At 40.2% G+C, this 19,639-nt stretch overlaps 1 protein-coding gene across 1 annotated transcript in view; it reads right to left on the minus strand.

Moving 5' to 3' along the window:
* LOC139300178 (trinucleotide repeat-containing gene 6A protein-like) overlaps nucleotides 1-12,906 on the minus strand; it is a 31,965-nt gene extending 19,059 nt beyond the window's left edge. The window contains exons 1-3 of the mRNA XM_070923187.1: nucleotides 12,858-12,906; nucleotides 11,250-11,301; nucleotides 3,995-4,093 (exon numbers count right to left, since the gene is read on the minus strand). The gene's annotated coding sequence lies outside the window, so the exon portion shown is untranslated. The remainder of the gene's footprint in view (nucleotides 1-3,994; nucleotides 4,094-11,249; nucleotides 11,302-12,857) is intronic.
* Between the last annotated feature and the right edge of the window lie 6,733 nt (nucleotides 12,907-19,639).

Raw genomic sequence — 19,639 nt, forward strand, 5'->3', positions numbered from 1 at the left:
ACAGTTTGTTCCTCGTTCCCTGCTTCCATCTGAGAACGGCTTTCATGAGGGCCCCTGGAGTTGGCAGCAGCTCGACTGCTGCTATCATCTTACAGACAGAGAGGTTTGGGGGTTGGGGGGGGAGTGTAGGGACAAGACACAAACAGAGTGGCTGAGGGGGAAAGAGAAATGTGAACACAACAGGAAGAAACAGATGATACAAGGTAAGGAGGAGGGAAGACAGAAGTGGAATGTGAAAAGGGAGGGACAAAGAAGTAGAGGCAAAAGAGCCTGTCATCGAAGTTGATGTGAGAGGAATGCAGCTGCAGCTTCTAACATGTACGAAAAGCAGAAAGAGGTCAACTTCCTGAAGTCAGCCGCACATGAGCCCAATACAATGTGTACTCCGTTTAAGAGACAGAGAGAGGAGCAAAGAAACTAGCTGTGAGTGTGAAAGGGGCAAAGCAGGCCAACATGGCTGAAACCTACAATAGCTGAAAAGGATCAATAAAATTAACCAATAACGTGTTTTCTACCTTACCTGTTACATAAACTAACCTGGAGAGTAGGAGTAGAACAGAGGTGGATCTAAGCCAGGGTACATCGGAAAGGCTGTTTTTGTTTTTGTGTGTGTGCGTGCGTTTAGCTATAAAAGACACAATCTACAATAAATACAAGTATATTTGTATGGACATTTTAAGTTATTTGAGCTTTTTAGGTCAATAAAAAGCAGGTGAGCAGATATAAATTCAAAAGGCAGTAAACATACATCAAATCTAATATTATGTGAGGAGTGAAAATGAGACATTGTCTGTTTTAGGTTCAGAGGTAGCTCGATTTGCCTGACACAGATATTGTTTTAGATGATTTGTTCCATGTTTAGAAAGCGATACCAAACAATTACTGGAGACGCCATGCATTTGCACTACAGAGGTTAGCAAATGGATAAACAATGCATTTTACAAGCTCTGCAGTGTTTGACTTGACTGTCTAAAACACTGTATGCAGTGACTGTCAACTGAACATTGCTTTTAGCTAACGGCACTTTTCACGTGTCCTGCTGTTGCTATGCAACTGTAAAATCTATTTGAAGTAGGGTGCTTTGTTGCCAAAAGCTGACATATTCTTTATCGTCATTTGCATACCAGAAAAAACACAGTAGGCCCTCACCTTAATGTTGAAAACGGAAAAAGAGTGGGCAGTATAACGGGTATAAAAAGCACACAGGTACCGATATGGATCTGGCTATACAGTTAGTCCTGGCATAAAATGGATTACACCTGTCACATCACTTACAGCACAAGCATTCATCCACTCACTGCACTTCCATTTTATGTTTAACAAATGCACACTTGAATTTCAAGAAAAGGCTGCTGAAGAAAGAGACAAAAAGCTCTGTAAGTCTGACAAAAGTTATGTCAGAGTATAACATTCCTCACACATCCTTTCTCTGTAGCACTGTTTGAAAATCTGCTCCAGCTCCGACACAAGCACTCTGCCAAACATTCCTCATACTCATGGATATGTTTCACTTTGAGGGCTTGCACTGCTGCCTCTTTATACACTTTATTTTCTACATATAAAGTGCATTATTAAAGATTTAAAAATTATTGTTTAATTGATTATCTTGAAACTCATCCCAAATCTATTCTCTGGAGCTGAGCTAACCAGTAAAAGTGCTCTTGTTAAGGAAGACCCTGTCGTCACGGAAACATTCCTTAACACTCAAATTCCTCTAGGCGTGTCCGAGCAAGGTGACATCAGCGCAAGAAGCACATGTCCGTGTCTCTCTCAAATATGCAAAAGACTCTAATGAATCAATAGAAAGTCAGAGGGGACACCTGGGAGTGAAAGCAGTCTGCATGTTCCCTGCTTCAACTTCACCTGTTCCAGGTGAGATCAACATGAAGGATTGAAGAGCATGAGGAAGTCTTTACAAGTGTTGCTGTGTTGTTGTATGTGTCTGCATCCCTTTCAAAACAGTGTGCAGAACATGAGATTGCATGCGAGTGTGTGCGGGAACAGATAAGCGCACTTGTCACCCGGCCCACCACCATCACATCACCTTTGCGAGGGGCTCGGAGGGGCACACACCAAACTCACACCAAGGGTTTTGCTTATGACTCATTAGCTGGTTTGTCCATTATTCAGTCATCCATTTCTCTTCACAGTCACCTGTCCACCCACACCCAGGATGGTAGTGGTTGACACCTGGTATCTGCACTTCAAATGCTGATGATCACATTATCAGCATCTGTTTACATTTTTTTAAAATCACAGATTATAGACATTAAGAGTAAAAGTGCTGTTTAGGAGTATAAATCATGAGATGCACTCAAACCGCTACATACAAGTTATGCACATTTGTTTCCTACCTTGTTATTGCAAAGTCCTCGTGTGTGAGGGTTAGGGTTATTCATCAACTACCACAATTGGTGTGGATTAATTTTCTGTCTGTCCACTAAACCACTTAATCGGTGCAGCTCTACTAGAGTGTGTGACGAAAAATGGAAATGTGTCATATTTTTACTTGATTCAAGACCAAAGATAATCAAACTGGTGCATGGTAAAGAGCTGCCGAGGGCAGATCAGCCTATAGACTCTAGCTATAGTAAGACACTGTATAGACACTGAGTCTTTCAGAGGTACAATGATTACACTCTTGTTATAGTGAAAACATTATCTGGGGAGAAGAGCTTCCATGACACTAAATAGCTGTGCCAGTTCACAGTTTGGTTAACTTCTTCTCTGTTTGTACGAGGACACATCACCGAATCTAAATATAATAATAATAATAATAAATATAGTAAAAGAGGGTGAGACTAGAGACACGACAGGGTGCAGGTGGAGAGGAGTGAAAACAAAAGCGAGACACAGAGACAGCAACTGAAACATAAAGACACACTCAAGGTCAGAGACAGACGCTATCAGACTTCCTGCCTACGTTAGCCATGACAGTAGTTTCAGCTGTAACAGAAGTAGGCTCGTACAAACAGGACTCAATGGAAACTGTAACAGCAATTCAAATGGAAAACGCTGCTACGTCACATGGCAAAGAACACCAGCGCTGTCACAAGAGCAAAGCGCACTACTGGGACAGACAAACAAGGATACAACACACACCATGCAAGAAAGGAAAAATGCTAGAAAAATATACATTTCAATACTTTGAAACTCATGAAGGCTTCATAGCTGAAATAGACCAGTAGTTTAAAATTAGACAATAGGAGTTGAGTCAAGCAGTTTGTGGATTTTCTAAAGTCTTCTGGGAGTTGAACATGCTTTTCTATTCTATACTGCGCCAATTTCTATCACGTATTGCCAGAATCATGTCTCGACACAAAACTGCAGCACTGAGGGTTGCCAAATTATTTTTAAGCTTACAGTGATCCTTCTTTTACTAGTACATTTGCAAATACAAAAAACTGTAATGACCGGTTCCAATTCAAAGTTTACATAGTCTATGAGTGCAACCGACCGTTTGAAGTAGTTTTCCTTATGATGCAGCTGAGGGTGCTCTAAAAATTCACAATCAGCTTGACCTATTGACCCATCAGTAAACTAAGCTAGTAACTTATGTTGTTTGCTATGAAAAAGGAGGACTCTAGCGTGCACAGCCGCCCTGAGCAGACAGTCATGACACCAAAGCATCTGTATTCATTCGACTGAATTGCATTTCAAATCTGTTCAAACTTGATTTTTGGAAAAAGTGACTACTACCGCGAGAACAATTCTGTTGGTATGCAATATTAATCCTATCCTTGCTTCCTTTGCAGAATTGCATTTGGTGTTTGGCAAAGTGGGCCTATTGAACACTATGAGAACTTGCCTTCACGGTTTTAGCAGCACATCGCTCATTTTAGATTAATAGCTCTGTGTAAGGCAAAAAGAAGTTTGAGACCTAGAAGCAGCTGATGATGATAAATCAGACTTTGAGTCAATAAAAACAGTCTGACCTAGCGCTGAGCAATAACATCATCTTTTATCAACTTTCAGTTGAATCATCTTCTCTCACCTTTTGACCAGTCCTGTATCTTCTTATCCTCCTTCCTGGTCACACTCTCCGTCTCTCTCTCTCTTCCATCCACTGTTCTTCCCTCTATGGGTATGTTCCCTGTGGACAATGGGAGGAAACACTGTTACTTGTGTGTTTTATGTGGTGCAATAACAATAGTGTGCACAGCAGCTTCACCAAAAAAAACAACTATTAATAAAAAAAAAATATATATGAACTGTTGACTATGTGATCAATTTTTGTTACAAGTTGAACTTGACATATAGAACTGAAATATCACCATATGAGGAGCTCCTAGAACAGCAAGTAATATCATTCAAGTTGTACACAAAACCATCACTAGTTAGGCAACTTCTTCTAAAGCAAACTCCATTATTTAACAATTCTACTAACCAATCATTTAAGTCAATTATAAAGTAAAAATGACAAATTATCAGATTCTCAAATATGAGAATTTTCTGATTTAGCTGTTGGTTGGACAAAACAATCAACTTGAAGATGTCAGCTTAGTAATTTTCTGACATTTTACGGACCAAACCATGAATTAATTAAATTGAAAAATATGTAACAAACTAATCTATAATGAAAAGAATCATTGGTTGCAGTCCTTAATACGTTTCTTTTTTAAGTCTATATGGGGATGTGCTTTGGTCACACTATAAGGGGAGAGCAGTTATTACTCATTGCCTATACTGAAAGTAATACTTGTAGTACTGCACCAGTTTATGTTGCCTGGTAACATCATGAAACAAGATGAAAACATCTGGCCTCAAAACATAAAATCTGGTGCACATTTTTATTTTTAAACCTTTTCACAACTCTTGGCTGATTAGATTATTACTCTTTTTGGCTCCCAAAAAGAAATAAGGTCTTCCTATCTGTGTCCTATTAGATCGTAATCAGTCTGTGGCTTCTACCTCAACGAGTGTTAAGTTTAGCTGCACTGGGCCCGGTGGGTGTGCCATTTAGCCTGCCGGAGAAAGCTGCAGGCTGCAGTCTAATCCGATAATGGGATTACAGCACAGCACTTACATTAGCTATGAAGAGACAGACGTACAGAGATACTCAAACAACTCAGACGCCGTGGCTGCAACATTAAATGTGTAATCATTTTGTCACATTTGGCACATTTAGTTATGATATTTGCACACAGGCTTTCTGCATTAAAAATGCAATAAAATATTTAGTATGTTGGAAACATTTATTGCATTAAAGAACTAAGATGAAAGAAAAAAAATCTACAGTAACTTTTTCCACAGTTTCTTTCCATTTTATTTACCAACAATTGTGAAAAATACATTGTGCTTAATTGTTATGAAACTGGCATAGTCATCCCCTTTAGAGTGCATCAACTCATTAATATCAGTTAAACCTAATGGCTAATTCATCATCAGCTGAAAATCACTTAACATTGGGCCATTTACAGTGATGTTGATCAATATGCACTGTCCAATTAAAGAATCTACAGATCTTAAAAAGCGCTGAGCAGCAGCGATCGCAGCTGATGATACAGCCGTGCTTCCTTCTGTATGTTCAGAGAACATCCTTCTGAGAGAAAAAGGCCTTGAACAGCTTTATTACATGCTGGAAGTTTGTTTTAGGAGTATGTGTGAACTACAGATGCAGACTCTCATGAGCTGAAGTCTGAAGGTGACCAGAGATTAGTCTGTGACTGCAGTCTTACAAATAGATGAGCGGCATGCGTTTGACAGTTGTCAAAAGTCAGAAATTCAGTTCCTATATGTAGGAGCTTCAATTGCCCTAAACTATACTGGTCAAAGTGTTTAAATGACATATTAAATCAGCTGTTTGTTTATAATGCACACTGTTTTTTTGCCACCACCTTCAGTCGCCATCCTCCTCCCACTGTTCCCACACTGTTCCCACACTGCCCCCCCCCCGCTCCTTCCACCACTCTTTTCCAACCATTAAGTGCTTCAGCAGATGGTTCTGGGTTCAACAACAAAAACAGCAGAGCATGGTGGGGGCCCTCCTGGAGTGCACACACACACCATGGACAGCATCTGTTTATGAATGGACCGACAATTGCCCATCCCCCGACAGTTACAGCTGACGGGGGGGGGGGGGGGGGGGGGGGGGGGGGGTCACCAAAAGCAAAAGAAGGAATAAAGAAGAACAAGGCAGTCAGAACAGGGGGAGGAAAAGATGAGGAGATGCAATAGCAAATATGTTTTATGGTTTATTTTTTTCCTTTTCTAGTGACAAATGGTACTGAAAACAAAAACTAAATACAGGAAACCAAATCCCTGCATCTAAACAGTTAACAATTCATGTATATCACAAAAAATCGAGAAACATTTTTAAAGACCCCAAGGTGACGTCTTCATTTTACGTGTTTTGTCAACAGTCCAAAATCAGCCAAGACATTTAAGATTTATATCATTTACTAATATAGAAAACAGAGCAAGTAGCAAATCCTTAAACATTTGACAGTATCAGTTGATCAATGTCTTCAGCAATTATTTGATTATTGTGACAAATGGCAATTACTCAACACTACAAGTTCACATACCAACTGTTAAATATTAAGCTATCTCTACTGTTGAGAAAATACCTGCAGACTTTCCAGCATTGTAAAATTCATTCTTATAGTATTATGAAGCATCTTGGCATCTAATAAGCCTCCAAACTCTCAGATGTATTATTCAAACTGGTATTTCATATTTTCACTGGTGCATGTAGCAACCCTTACACCAAAAGCTGTAGGTGAGGTATGTGTCTGTGTGTGTGTGTCAGGGCAAGGGTCAGGGTTCAAGATGGTGGACTCACCCAGAAGCAATATTACATATCTCAGGTGTGCTTTCCCTCTCAGCAGTGGCAGCTCAGTCAAATAATAACTATTAATCAGAAAAAATCTTTTCATTTTATTTATTTGTGTTTTATTTCTAACGTTACATTTTGGTATATTCTGTATTTTATCTTGTATATGGGCCATGACTCAAGACGAAGTAGTAGTAATTGTAGCTTTCAGTACATGCTAATCTTGATCACCAGTAGTAGTTCTTTAATCTTGGCCACCTGAGAGATGATAAGTACAGGTGCTGACCATGTGCTTTGTTATTGTTCTTTATTGCTTTTGTTAATGTACAACCATGAATCAGGCCCTTAATTGTGACCTGAATGGATTAATGAATTGTCTTGCGTAAGTTTAGCACATACTAAATTGCAATTATCATATTCACTATATTGATCTTGAGCGTTTGTGCCAATGTAGAATAATTAATCCACACCAGCAAAATCAGAAACTTGTATTTAAAAGCCCACAAACATGCAATAGTCGAATTACTATTTTCACAATCGATTAATCACTTGAGTCACTTTTCAAGCTAAAGCATCAAACATTTGCTGGTACCAGCCTATCAAATGTGAGCAGTTTCTGCTTTTCTCTGTTCTATATGATAGGAAATTGAATATTTTGGGATTTGGACTATTGGTGGGACAAAACTAGTCATTTGAATGTCACTTTGAGCTCTGGGAAATTGTGATGAATTTTTCACAATTTTATACACAATTAAAATGGATTACTGGAGAAAACCATCTGCATATTAATTGATAATAAAAATAATCGTTAGTTGCAGCCCTAGCATGCAGTATACTGTCGACCACAGACAAAATTTCATCTTATAAACAAAACACACTTTTTTCACAACTAAAACTACTTTTATCGTGTTGCCGTATTTCCATCCCAGATAGAAAATGGCTGCCATTTTCTCTGTAACATGCAAATCACCAGACTGATGGAAAGGAATCACTTTCTAAAAATATCTCATCTCTAAATATGGTCTTTGTTGTGTTTAAAGTGGATAAAATAACAGTTTGGACAGCTGATTCCACTATTAAAGCATGTACTTTGTTTTTTCCATCTTAAGACAGAAGGAGGGCTGAGAGGGATAAAGAGCAGCAGACGGATGAAAGATGAGGAAAATAGTTGTAAAAGGTCACTAGTGATGTTATGTACAACTCTAGCGCGAGTACAGAATGTACAGAAGATACACATTTAATTTGGATACACAGATGTGTGCAAGATATGGAAACAATGGTATGGTAAACAAAGTGAATTGTTGCCTCCCTCTTTCTCCATTAACTTTATTAATTGGTACATTCAGTTAAGTTTAAAGCTACTTCGTTTCCACCTATGTGACATAGAGTAGTACAGATTTTGCTGCCACCCACTTGCCTTTTCTGTGAACCCTTTTCTGCCTGCTGTCAAATAAAGCTGAAAGACTTTAAAAATAATCAAACTATATTTGGGTTTCTAAGGAGGTAGAGATCAGAAATCTGAGGCTTTAGACTGCTGCATCCTAAGACCCTGTAGGAGTGTTTTTCACTCCCTGAAGTGAGTCATGCACTGAAGCCAGCAAGGACTTTCAAATTCATAGGAGAGAAAGTATTGATTGCATTTGGAGGCTGGTGGAAGTAGCCGTTTTTTATACAAACACCGCCAGACATACACCCAAACATAAACACGAGCATCCACAATAACACGCTCACAAGAGTTCGTCTGTGCCCAAAGAACAAAAGCCAGAAGGTAGTCGCGTGGCTAATTTGCATGTACAACACCACATCATTTGCATCAATTTGCATTAGCATATTCTCACAGAGGCCGAACACTGGAGGCTCCATTCAGGGAAGCCATCACTCAATTAGCGAACGACGACAAGTATCTCCTCATCACAAACAGCCCAACAGCGAAGGCGTTGTGAGGCTGACATTGCGAGATGTGACATTTCCTGTCTAGCTGCATCAAACCTGTCGTTTCAACAGTGCAGTCAAAAGCAGGCCAGTTCATTTTAGGTCACGCTAACTTAAGGCAATATGATATTTCTGGCTGAAAAAAGCTATTCAGTTTTGTTGCTGGCGGAGGAGGGTGGGGCAAGATGTGAATCAAAGTATTTCCTACCACAAGGCTTTTTGCAGGTTTCTGAAAGGCCGATTCAAGTTTGTTTTTACACAACCGAATTCAAGAAAAGAAATTCAATGGCATGTCCATTTTACTTTGTTGTTAATTTTATACAGTTAAATACAGATATCCAACTATAATTGGGCTGTTTGCAATGAAGAAAAATAGGATATTAGCAACGAAACTATGTTTAGCAATGCACAGGAATTACAAATTGTGGAAAAAAAGAGCCCACTCTAATAATACTACGACATTAAAATTTTCTAATACCTTAAAGCTTAACATTTAGACATTTTGTTGTACAGGTTTAAATCCAAAACAATTATATTGAGGATAAAAATGGAATTGGGTCAAAGTTTTGTAAAAACACCAGTTTGTTTCTAACAGCTCACAATGTCAACTACACTAATTTGATTCAAACTGCAAAGCCAAAGACACCATCGCCCATCCACACAGCTACACAACTTACTCGCCTAAAATTGGCTTTGTGTGGATTGCATCCTGTCTGAGCCTGCAGAGGTCAACTGCACCAAATGCTCCAGTTCTGCTTTTGGCCTGTTCAAGTCTCATGACCATCTTGCAGGTGTGGCTTTACTGCGCAGAGGCGCAATGGTCAACTACCTGATCCCCAACCAATGTTGCTAAGCTGCAACACTACAGGAATTTATAGGAGTGCTGTATTAAATTCAAAATACGACGATCTCAAGCTATTTCAGCATGGAGTCAAGTTTACAGTGCTACGGCTTCAACGTGTCATAAACCTCTTGATATTTTTTAGACAAGAATGAAAACGTGTTTAGAGACCAGTAATCTGGGGAGCTAATAGTGAAAGTGAAGGTAGACAGCACATTGTTCTACAGAGGCAAAAGGAAATAACCCTTGTGGCTACTATTAACACATTATTTGTTGCGTTTTGATTACGAATGCAACCAGCCCACAAGCAATAAACTGGATCTGTGAGCAAGTTGGATGGCGAGTCTGTGTCTAGAAACTGACTCATTGTTGAGTTTTGCTTCTGCATAACTACAGGGCTTCAGAGGAGGAGTGCTGAACACGTATTCAAATTTTGCCCTGAAGGATGATATCCCCACTGGTGCCACAAATGTTATAAATGTATTACATTTATGATACTGTGGTCAGCCTTTTATAGAAACATCCACCAAATGCTATTTGTAAGTAAGTTGTAAACTTCAGGACAGGACTTCTTTTATGGACATAAAAGTGGAACCACTTTCCAAAAGCTATGAATTGAAACAGAAATTACTTCAAGCAACACTGTACTATTGGCAGGGTGTTATTTATGGAAACTGAGATTTTCTATCTAAATCTATGTAACAAGAAATTGCTGTTATTTGAAAATAAACACATCCCATAATTAAATTGGGAGTTGAATGTGTACAGTGTTTTCTTTAGATTAAATGAAACATGTATGTTTGTATGGGAAACTCAGAAGCAATAAAACTACAAAAAAACTATTACTATACATATAAGGGTATTAATGTAGTTCCCTCTTACATTACTGCAGCAGCAGTCACTCCCACATACACACAGCTGGAAAATATGTCCTAATGCTAGGAAAATGTGAAACATCAACTGGCTTTAGCAACTAACCCCAAACAAACTAGCATAATAAAAACACCTTACAACGCCATTAGCAAAATAATATTTTCAAACAATAAAACATAACAGAAGATATATAACAGAAACGGGACTAAACCAGCATTAAAAACAGGGCAGCCTCGATTGAACAACATCCCCAAACACCAACAACAACAGACACTGAGATGAGAAGGAGGTGAGTTGATGCTCTGGCTCTCTATAATTACACTCAATCGAAACCAAAAAAAAAAACAATTCAGGAGATCGAGCATGATAACAAGATTCATAAACAGATTTAAGACCTAAAAACAGAAAACAGATTAAACGCAGGCCTTGGAGCGGGTTTCATGGACGAGTTGTGGTCCACGACTCTATTGTGTGCCTGCATGTGGACCAACTGTATGGACACAATGAGCTGCACAAACACCTCTCCACACACAAAACATCAGGACTCTGGCTTCTCATTTAGCGATTTTAAAACAGCAAAGCTTACTCAGCACAATGCGGCCTAGACCAACCCAGACCCTCCAATTCAATTCAAACGGAACTGCATGTGCTTGCATAAGCAGCAGCTGCCCATCCCGTCCCCCGACCCACACACACCCACCCCTTTAGTAGCCCACCACACAGGTCGTGCTATAGTCTAAAGAGAAATGGCTAGAGAGGTGATATAAATTGGTACACAGGCTCTCAAAGTAAGTGAGAGTATGGGTATATTAATGGTGGCACACTCACCTGTTAAGATGCTTCAGCTTCTTTGGTGGCAACAGCTTCCAATTCCAAATCTCTGAGGAAGAAAGAAGAGATTAGATAAATCTCTCACATATCAAAGATCACATTTACCTAAACAATCGTCAATTGCAAATAAAAGATACCCTGCATGTGGTTGTTACAGTTTCATTGGTTTACTGTGATTAAACAACGCCTTGCAAAAAGTATATGTGGGAGGGTCACAGACGTGCTAAACATAACTCCATTAAAATGTCTCAAATTAATTATTGATGGTGCACAGGTTAAATGACGTGCACCTCACCCACAACATCTACGCAACGACAAGCACACACACAAACAAACAGTGAGGCTCGTCAGTAATTGTCGTATGAAAAGTATGTCAATGAGTCTATGTGGAAATGCAGGATCAACTGCATAACAGGGCAATGAAAGATCGGGGCCTCGTAAAGCGGAGGCACTCCAAGGTGAATAGAAAATGTGTGTGGCTGAGAATGACAGATACAGACACAGAGAGTGAGAGTGTGTGTGTGTGTGTGTGTGTGTGTGTGTGTGTGTAGGTCAGAGTTACAGCTCGGGTCCTGATCGGCCATTATCTCAGCTGTTGCCTGACTTACAGCTTAACCAACATGGCTTCTCTCGAGCCTGGCATTTTTCACAGCGCGAGCCAACACCAGCAATTGCCTTATCAGGGCATCTGATTACAGTCAATGCATTTAAATTATTATTTGGCTTAGCCGTGATTGCAGCGTCGTCGGGCCAGTTTAAAAAGTTAGGTGAATACGACTGCAAAACCAGCATAGCGGAGGTCTAGTGTTAAACTAACCAGCTGCTCTGTCTTCCTGCCGACAGAGGGTGTTAAACGCATTGACTGAAATACAGCTCCGCAGGTTCACAATTTCACCACCAAATATACATTGATATTACATTTGACCACCAAGTTTTGCATGTTTAAGGTCATTTGAACTACTGCGTCCTCTTTGCCAGTCACCGAAATTCCGGGCAATCAGTCGGCGTCACCGCCGAGCAACCTGCGTCGTCAAATTAGCATGGCTGCTAATGCTAGCTAAATGCTAACGTTACGAAGCTGCTGGCTAGTTAGTCAAGTTACCCGGTCTTATTTCAAATACAGCAATTGTGGTATTTCAATGAACACAATGATACATGGAATCAATAAAAATGACACGTTACTGATAAACACACATATAGAAACAATATTTAACGAAATGCAGAATACTCTCTTTTAGTTGATATTTACGCACTGCTGGCGAGCTAAGGTTAACCAATGCTCGTACTAGTTAGCGTTAGCACCAGATTAACCTACGTACAAATACAAAGGTTTGTCTGTCAAACACGCTGTGAAATGTTCCGTCACCTGCATGCAGAAACAATCCCCCGGTTTGTCAGTCGATGCGTTTGCCATTTACGTTTGCAACTGCAATGCAACCGGGCCGCCTTGCCAAGTGCTGGCTAGCTAGCTTAGCTCAGTCGCAGCTAACTAAACAACAGCGGCGGCTCAACTTATCTACACCAGTCCCCGGTCTCCCTGCACTCTGTGTGCATTTGCTCGACAAAAGTCATTTGGCCAAGAAAACACAGTAAAACCAACCTCACCTCATTGAAGTATAAAGTGCAACAGAGTGGAAAGGAAAGCCGGCTGTAAGGCTAAAAGAATTTCAACGCGTTTGCAGCATCTACGAGGGGAGGCATCGGTCCTGCATGATCGCCATTTTCTTAACTCGCTGCTGGCTAACCTTCTTTTGCTTGAGCTCTGCTTTCCCCTCCTCTCTCTCTGCATTCACTTCAGCTCTGGCTGTGTGTGTGTGTGTGTGTGTGTGTGTGTTTCTGGAGGGGGTAGACAGAGCAGGAAACACATTCACCACTTCCTCTGACCGAGAAAACCAAACACCAGCGAAAGAAAGCCAAATGGCATCGAGAGAAGAGTTGAATCATGTAAAGCCAAGCATGTCAACCCTGTTCAAGGTACTGCACAGTCCCTTAAAATTGATAAATCCATGACAAATATTACCACAATACCAAATGCATCAACCCTAAAAACAAAAACATTAAGAATGTGTGTATTTATTTATTTTAATTTAAGATTAAAGTATTCCATGGAGAATTAAAAAATGTCATCATGTGTAATAAAAATAACATAAACTAGGGATTATGACAAAAAATACTAGAATGAGCTCAATAAAATACCCAACATGTACATTTTTAATTGTGAAGCTACAGCCTTAGTCTACTCAACATTTTCATTCGGCATTCCCACATTTCAGACATTGTTCTGAGAGAAATATAACTTTTCTTATTCTTTTATGGCCAGTCTCTGCTCCTTGTTACAGACATGACTGGCTTATAACAAAAACATTCATGTAAAGAAAGAAAGAAAGACTGCACGATATACAAACAAACATAAACTATGTTTATATTTTGTTTATGTTTATATACTATATTAAACTGATTCCAGACAATAGCATTAATGATTTATTCACTAGGAGTAGGGAAAGACAGGCCTTCAGTTGGAGGATCCAGAGTCAAACCCCAGGTCTACATACACAACATCCTCCCTGCTGAAGTGTCCTTGAGCAGAACAATGAATCACTTGTGTCTGTCTGTAGCAGAGGTATCAAGTGAAATAAGAACGCCCTTGCCAGTTATATTATAATCTCATTATTTAGTGTACCTGCTGTGCTTTTCCCATACTTATTCTTCTTCTATGTGGCTTGAGTGGGAATGGTGTGCTATGACGTTTCTTGGCAATTCAACTGATCGCTGTCGCAAAAATCAAAAAAAAAAGTGGGCGATTAATTTCCACATACACGTCAGTGGGAAATAGTCGCGAACAGTACTCAAGCCCACAACAAAAATACATTTTTGTGTAGAGTGTACTTCTGAATGGGAAAGAGAAAATATTTTTACACACACATACAAGCTGACTTACAAACATAAGGACAAACATCTCTACTGTTTTCCCAAGCTCCTCTTAGCCACCCATGCATGGCTGGCTTTGGCTGTTATGTAAGAAAACAACCCTAAAAAGAGTTTTAAAAAAGAGACGGACAGAGACAAGAGAGGAGAGAGACACCTAAACAGCAGAGAAACAAATACAGCGTGGAATCTGCCAACTGCAACGTTTCACCAACGAGACAAAGGCTGTTGCTGCTTACAGGAGAGACGTGTGTGCAAAGCAATGACCATTGACCCACCAATGGCAAAAACAACCCCCATCCTTGTGCACAAATTACCTCCCTTATCAGTGTGTATTTGACTGAGGGAGAGAGAGAGAGAGAAAGGTGTAGAGTTCATCTACTGCCAAGTAAGGATTTTATTTGACCAGGTATCAAAGACAGAGAGATTAGATTTTATAGTATATAAACAAGTCAGCACAGGTGGACTGTTGTCAACCCAAATCTGGGTCTCCCAACAGATTCCTAATACTGATGATGTGCTTTTGACAACTGGGTATTCAGATATAGTTGGCCTCCAAATGGGAAAATATTGAATTGATTGTCCCTTGTCCCTCCAATGTGTATGTTCAATATTTCTTGACTTCATGCGCTTGTTTGAAGTTCCTATTTCCCAGCTGTCAAGTCACAACCACAAGGTGAGACACATTGAGGATGTCAGGGGACACAGAAGTTGTTGGGTTTATAGTTTGAGAAATGAAACCTTGGAAGTATTATTATTCTTTTGCAACAAACTCAAGCTGAAAGAAAAGATATCTGGTGAGTAAATCATGTAAATACTGCTGCAAACTTTGTATTATGTGTCGGAAAATGGTGTCAGTACTACTGTTTTATGACACAGTCAATAAAACATCACACCTCTGAACCTTGTATCACAATTGCTTTCAAAGCTCCCACCTGTAGTTACTTGTACATAATCCTTCATTGTATTTCGATGTTTCCCGTTCCATTTCATTGCAGGATTTGAGCTCACTCACATGTCATGTATTATGTAAGTTATCATGGCAGTGTTGACGATGGATGAATTAGTGTTTAAGAGATATATATGACAGTTATTCCAAAAGTGTTGTCATTCCTAAGAAATAGGATGCCATGAGCTAAAAGGTTTCTGCAAGTTCAGTCTGAAATTGTGGCGTTTAGAGTACTTTTTATTAACAATGATCATGTGTTTATATATATTTTAGCATTTGCTGCAAGGCAACTTTAAGTCTCTAGAAAGTTGGTGCATGCTTGATAGTGTATTGTATTTAGATTTCTCACTGCAAATCTCACAATTAAACTGAACAGGTAGGTTGAAAAGAAAACATGGGACACTACAGGACATCCTGACACGATAGCAGATGGTTTGGGGCACTTTGACACATGCATGCATACAAACCCCAGAGCTCACATGCCCCGTCAGTTAGGAATAACGTGCTTTGATAGAAGATACCGAGTTATAACGTTAGTAATGGTGTCGTTAGGTGCCAAGTGAAACTACATTTAAACAGAATGACTAAACTCAGCAGCATCTGTAGTATTGAGAACAAACCAAATGTATTGTTGGTTTTAAGAAGGTTGTTCTGTATATTACAGAATATTATAAGTGTTGCAGCAGTTTTCGCCTTCAGGATGGCCTCCCTTCTTCATGCGCCTTGCCAGGAGGTCACGTCGTGTCAGAGCCCCTACTCAGATTTTGGTGAAGTTACAAGCTAGGTCAACTACAGTATATAAAAGACCCGGGAGTTTGTCTGGCTTGTTCAGTGAGTGCTCACTCATGCATCACTATATACGGAGGCAAACTAGCATTAGATTAAGCTGGTAGACCGTAACAAAACAGAAAGGTCCAGAGACAGCCAGCGTAAAAAAACCTGAACAAAGCAAGACAGAGAAGAATAGGACAGTGTAGAACAGAGCAAAACAGCTTTGCTACAGAGTTAGGTCACCAGCATGAGTAAAATTGTGAATTATTACATTTGTGGTAACATCAAGAGTACAAAAATGATATTTTAAGCTTCTGATTCTTATTTTAAAATGGCCCAGAAACCAATACCCGACAGTAACTGGGATATGTGTGTTTGAAAGGACAGAAAACCACTTTTTAGCTGCTTGTCACAATGAATGAAAAATTGACAATTTCAAAACCCAGCTGTGGGTGCGTGGGTGCCTGGGCGTGTGTGTGCACGAATAGGTTTACTGGGAGAAGGCCAGAACAGTGAAGTCAAAGAGTTTGGTAATAGTGTGTGACAAGGCAGTCACCTTGACAGGCAGAGCAGTGTATACCGAGAAGGCCAAGGTTTAATCATTCACACACAGACCGTGGTTACTTGGGCAAACAAATGCATACAGGTACTCATACACATGTGCTTACACTAACTGACACAGCACTGGCTGTGATAAAGTTATGCAATTGCATACACACACACCTAAAACATACACAGTCATGCACACACAGACATTTTTTGGTGTTTTTATTTTTTGGATATAATGGTTTATATGTTCTTCATTGTTGTTTTGTGGGTTTGGCTCAACTACAGCCTATATTTCATACATTCACACACACAAACTTCCAAGGACACACACACACAACATGTAAAAAAAAATGGGAAGACCATTGTACTGAAGACAGAGACAGGGGCATAGAAAATTGGGCTGAAATGTGAATGTACAGGAGGAGAAAGGAAAGTGAGCAGGCAGGAATAAGGGACAGAAAGTTAGTGAGGAGAGAGAGAGAGAGAGATTATGGGGGGGGGGGGACAGACAGACTGACAGACAGAAGAAGGTCAGAAAAGAGATTTGCATGTCAAGTAGTAATAGGCTTGTCCTGAGTACAGACACGCACACCGCTAAGCTGCTGTGTTCATAGTGCTGCAGTGTGTGTGTGTGTGTGTGTGTGTGTGTGTGCACGCTGCATGTGCATGCAGTACATTATTTCTCCTGCTGCGGGCCGTCAGCCTAAACTAGCTGCCACCGCACCGATTTCTCCTGGTGTCTTCAGTCTGACTGCTGTGTTTCTAAAGCCTGCAAAACAACATGATACACAAATATATGTATTGTGTTTGTGTGTGTCAGTGACTTAGATGCCGCTTCTTCTTCTTCTTCTTCTTCTTCTGCTTCTTCCTCACTGTTCCTTTGAGTCTGATCGAAATCATTCATCACTCTTTCAAGCTGCCTCCCCCATCCAGTCCACACTTATCGCCACAACCCTGTCATTTTTCACGTTCTCCCTCTCCAACCTCATTATCTTCTCTCTGCCTCCACCCTCCTCCCTCACTTTCTATCAGCACAAACACACAGATACAAAATAGCCGCCAGCGTGCGCACGCACGGACACACACACACACACACACACACACACACACACACACACACACACACACACACACACACACACACACACACTGACTCATGAGCTGTCTTATTCTTCTTCTCTATTTATTTCTCTCTGTGTTCTTTTTCATCAACGTGCTTCCTTTGGGCTTGTCAAGTGAAATTCCTCCATTGTTCATTTTAATCTTTGAAATGCTGCAAAACATATGATGTGAAGTGAATTTGCTGCCTTCATGAACTAAAAAACCAGCATAGAAATGCTGGCAGAGCCCTCAAGGTTTGGATGGGGACGGCGAGTGCTTGTTGACTGAAACTGACACCGATTGCTCCATCACAGTTTAGATGGGCCCAGATTTTGTCCTTTTGTGCTCTGAATGCACCGGCACAGAAAACCGGCAAAAGTTGGCTGGCTTGCAAGCTTAAACATGGCATCAAACTTCCAGAGTTAATTTGTGTTGGTTAGCTAATGTCACATAATAACATGGCTTATGCCAGATAAAAAGGAAACCCTGTGCTGTGCTTGGCAATATTATTATACATTTAATGACTTACAAACACATTGGCAATAGTGTTTCCACTTCCAAGAACACCACAAGTTCAAATGAGATACAATCTAAATGCGGACAGCAGACAAACATGACATTTCAGAGATATCACAGTGGACAGATGTCATATTATGCTATCTAAACAATCAATCTATCCACAATGTCCCCACTGAGGAAATTATCTCTGTCATCTCTCTATTCTCAGCTCTATAAAAGAGACAGAAAAATGACATTATTATAAAATATTGCTTTCAAGTTCATACTTTTGTTTAAAACCGCTCCAGTTGACTGCACACACTTGTAGATGAAAATGTACCAAAATTTGACATTTTCTTTATTTCTTGTAACAGTCTTTTTTTCTCTTCGCCTCTCTGCATTTCTCTTGACAGCGTACCAGCTTTGAAATGGATTTGTTGTGGCTAAAATTACACCTGGTCCTCAACCAATTACCTGAGCAGTCACCCCCCCCACTTCAGCTCTCAGCGCATTCACACACACATAGGTGATTTTGTTTTTTACGCACAGATGACTTTCAGTCACCCTTGCAGACTTTATTTTGCATGCACACAACACACTAATACAGGTTATTCTGCAATATAGACAGGTCCAAGTATGTTATATCCAGGAGATCTTTCCATTTCTGTCCCTGTAATCCATCACCAGGCCTTGAATATGCAGATAGTCTTGATAAGTGTGCTGGGCGACAGTATAACATATTCAAATGTACCCCCTTTATTTAAATTCACTCATTTATATTCATATCACTCATCCAATGCCGGCCTTGCTCCTCTATTAACACAGGAACTCATGCAGATCGGTGGTCACGGGGTGCGGTGATTGGCTGGTCTTATTGTCATTCATCTCTGGCGTACATATTTTAGTGTGCAGAGAAAGGTGACGCCGGGCTGAGAAACGAACACGCAGTACCACTTTCAATCACACAGACACATTCAATCGCACACAGAGTCACGTGCTTAAAACTCTGCACCCCACAATGTGCTAACATCAGTCCGTGAAAGTGGCAAAGACAGCCCTGGCACCCTTGTGTTGTTCTTTCAGCAGAGAGCATGTATCTGTGGGGGGAGATGTAGGGGGAGGGAAGGAAAGGTGAGGTAAAAGAATAATGTCCTTTTGGCTCAGTCGTCTACATTCAAAGGCCAGTCACACCAGCACAACATTTGCTGATTTCTGGTTACAATGTTACTTTTGTTCTGTTTGGTCAAGAGTTCAAATCAGTTCAACTGATCCGCCTACACCAAAGAAGTGGTTGGAGAGGACCGCTTTCTGCTACCATGGGTAACACTTAACATTAAAATAATAGTTCAACACTTTGGGAAATACGCTTATTAGCTTTCTTGGCAAATAGTGAGAAGATTGATACCACTGTCATGTCTGTACGGTAAATATGAAGCTATAGCCAGCTGCTGGTTAACTTAGCATAAAGACTGGAAACAGGAGGAAACAGCTAGCCTGGCTCTGTCTTGTATCAGACTATTTCTTGGCCGGGCGCAGTGACTACACTTGACATACCACGTTAATTAGTGAGCTTTATAGGTACTGGTAGGCAGAT

This window comes from Enoplosus armatus, chromosome 17 (genome assembly GCF_043641665.1).
Source record: "Enoplosus armatus isolate fEnoArm2 chromosome 17, fEnoArm2.hap1, whole genome shotgun sequence".
NCBI classification, from domain to species: domain Eukaryota; kingdom Metazoa; phylum Chordata; class Actinopteri; order Centrarchiformes; family Enoplosidae; genus Enoplosus; species Enoplosus armatus.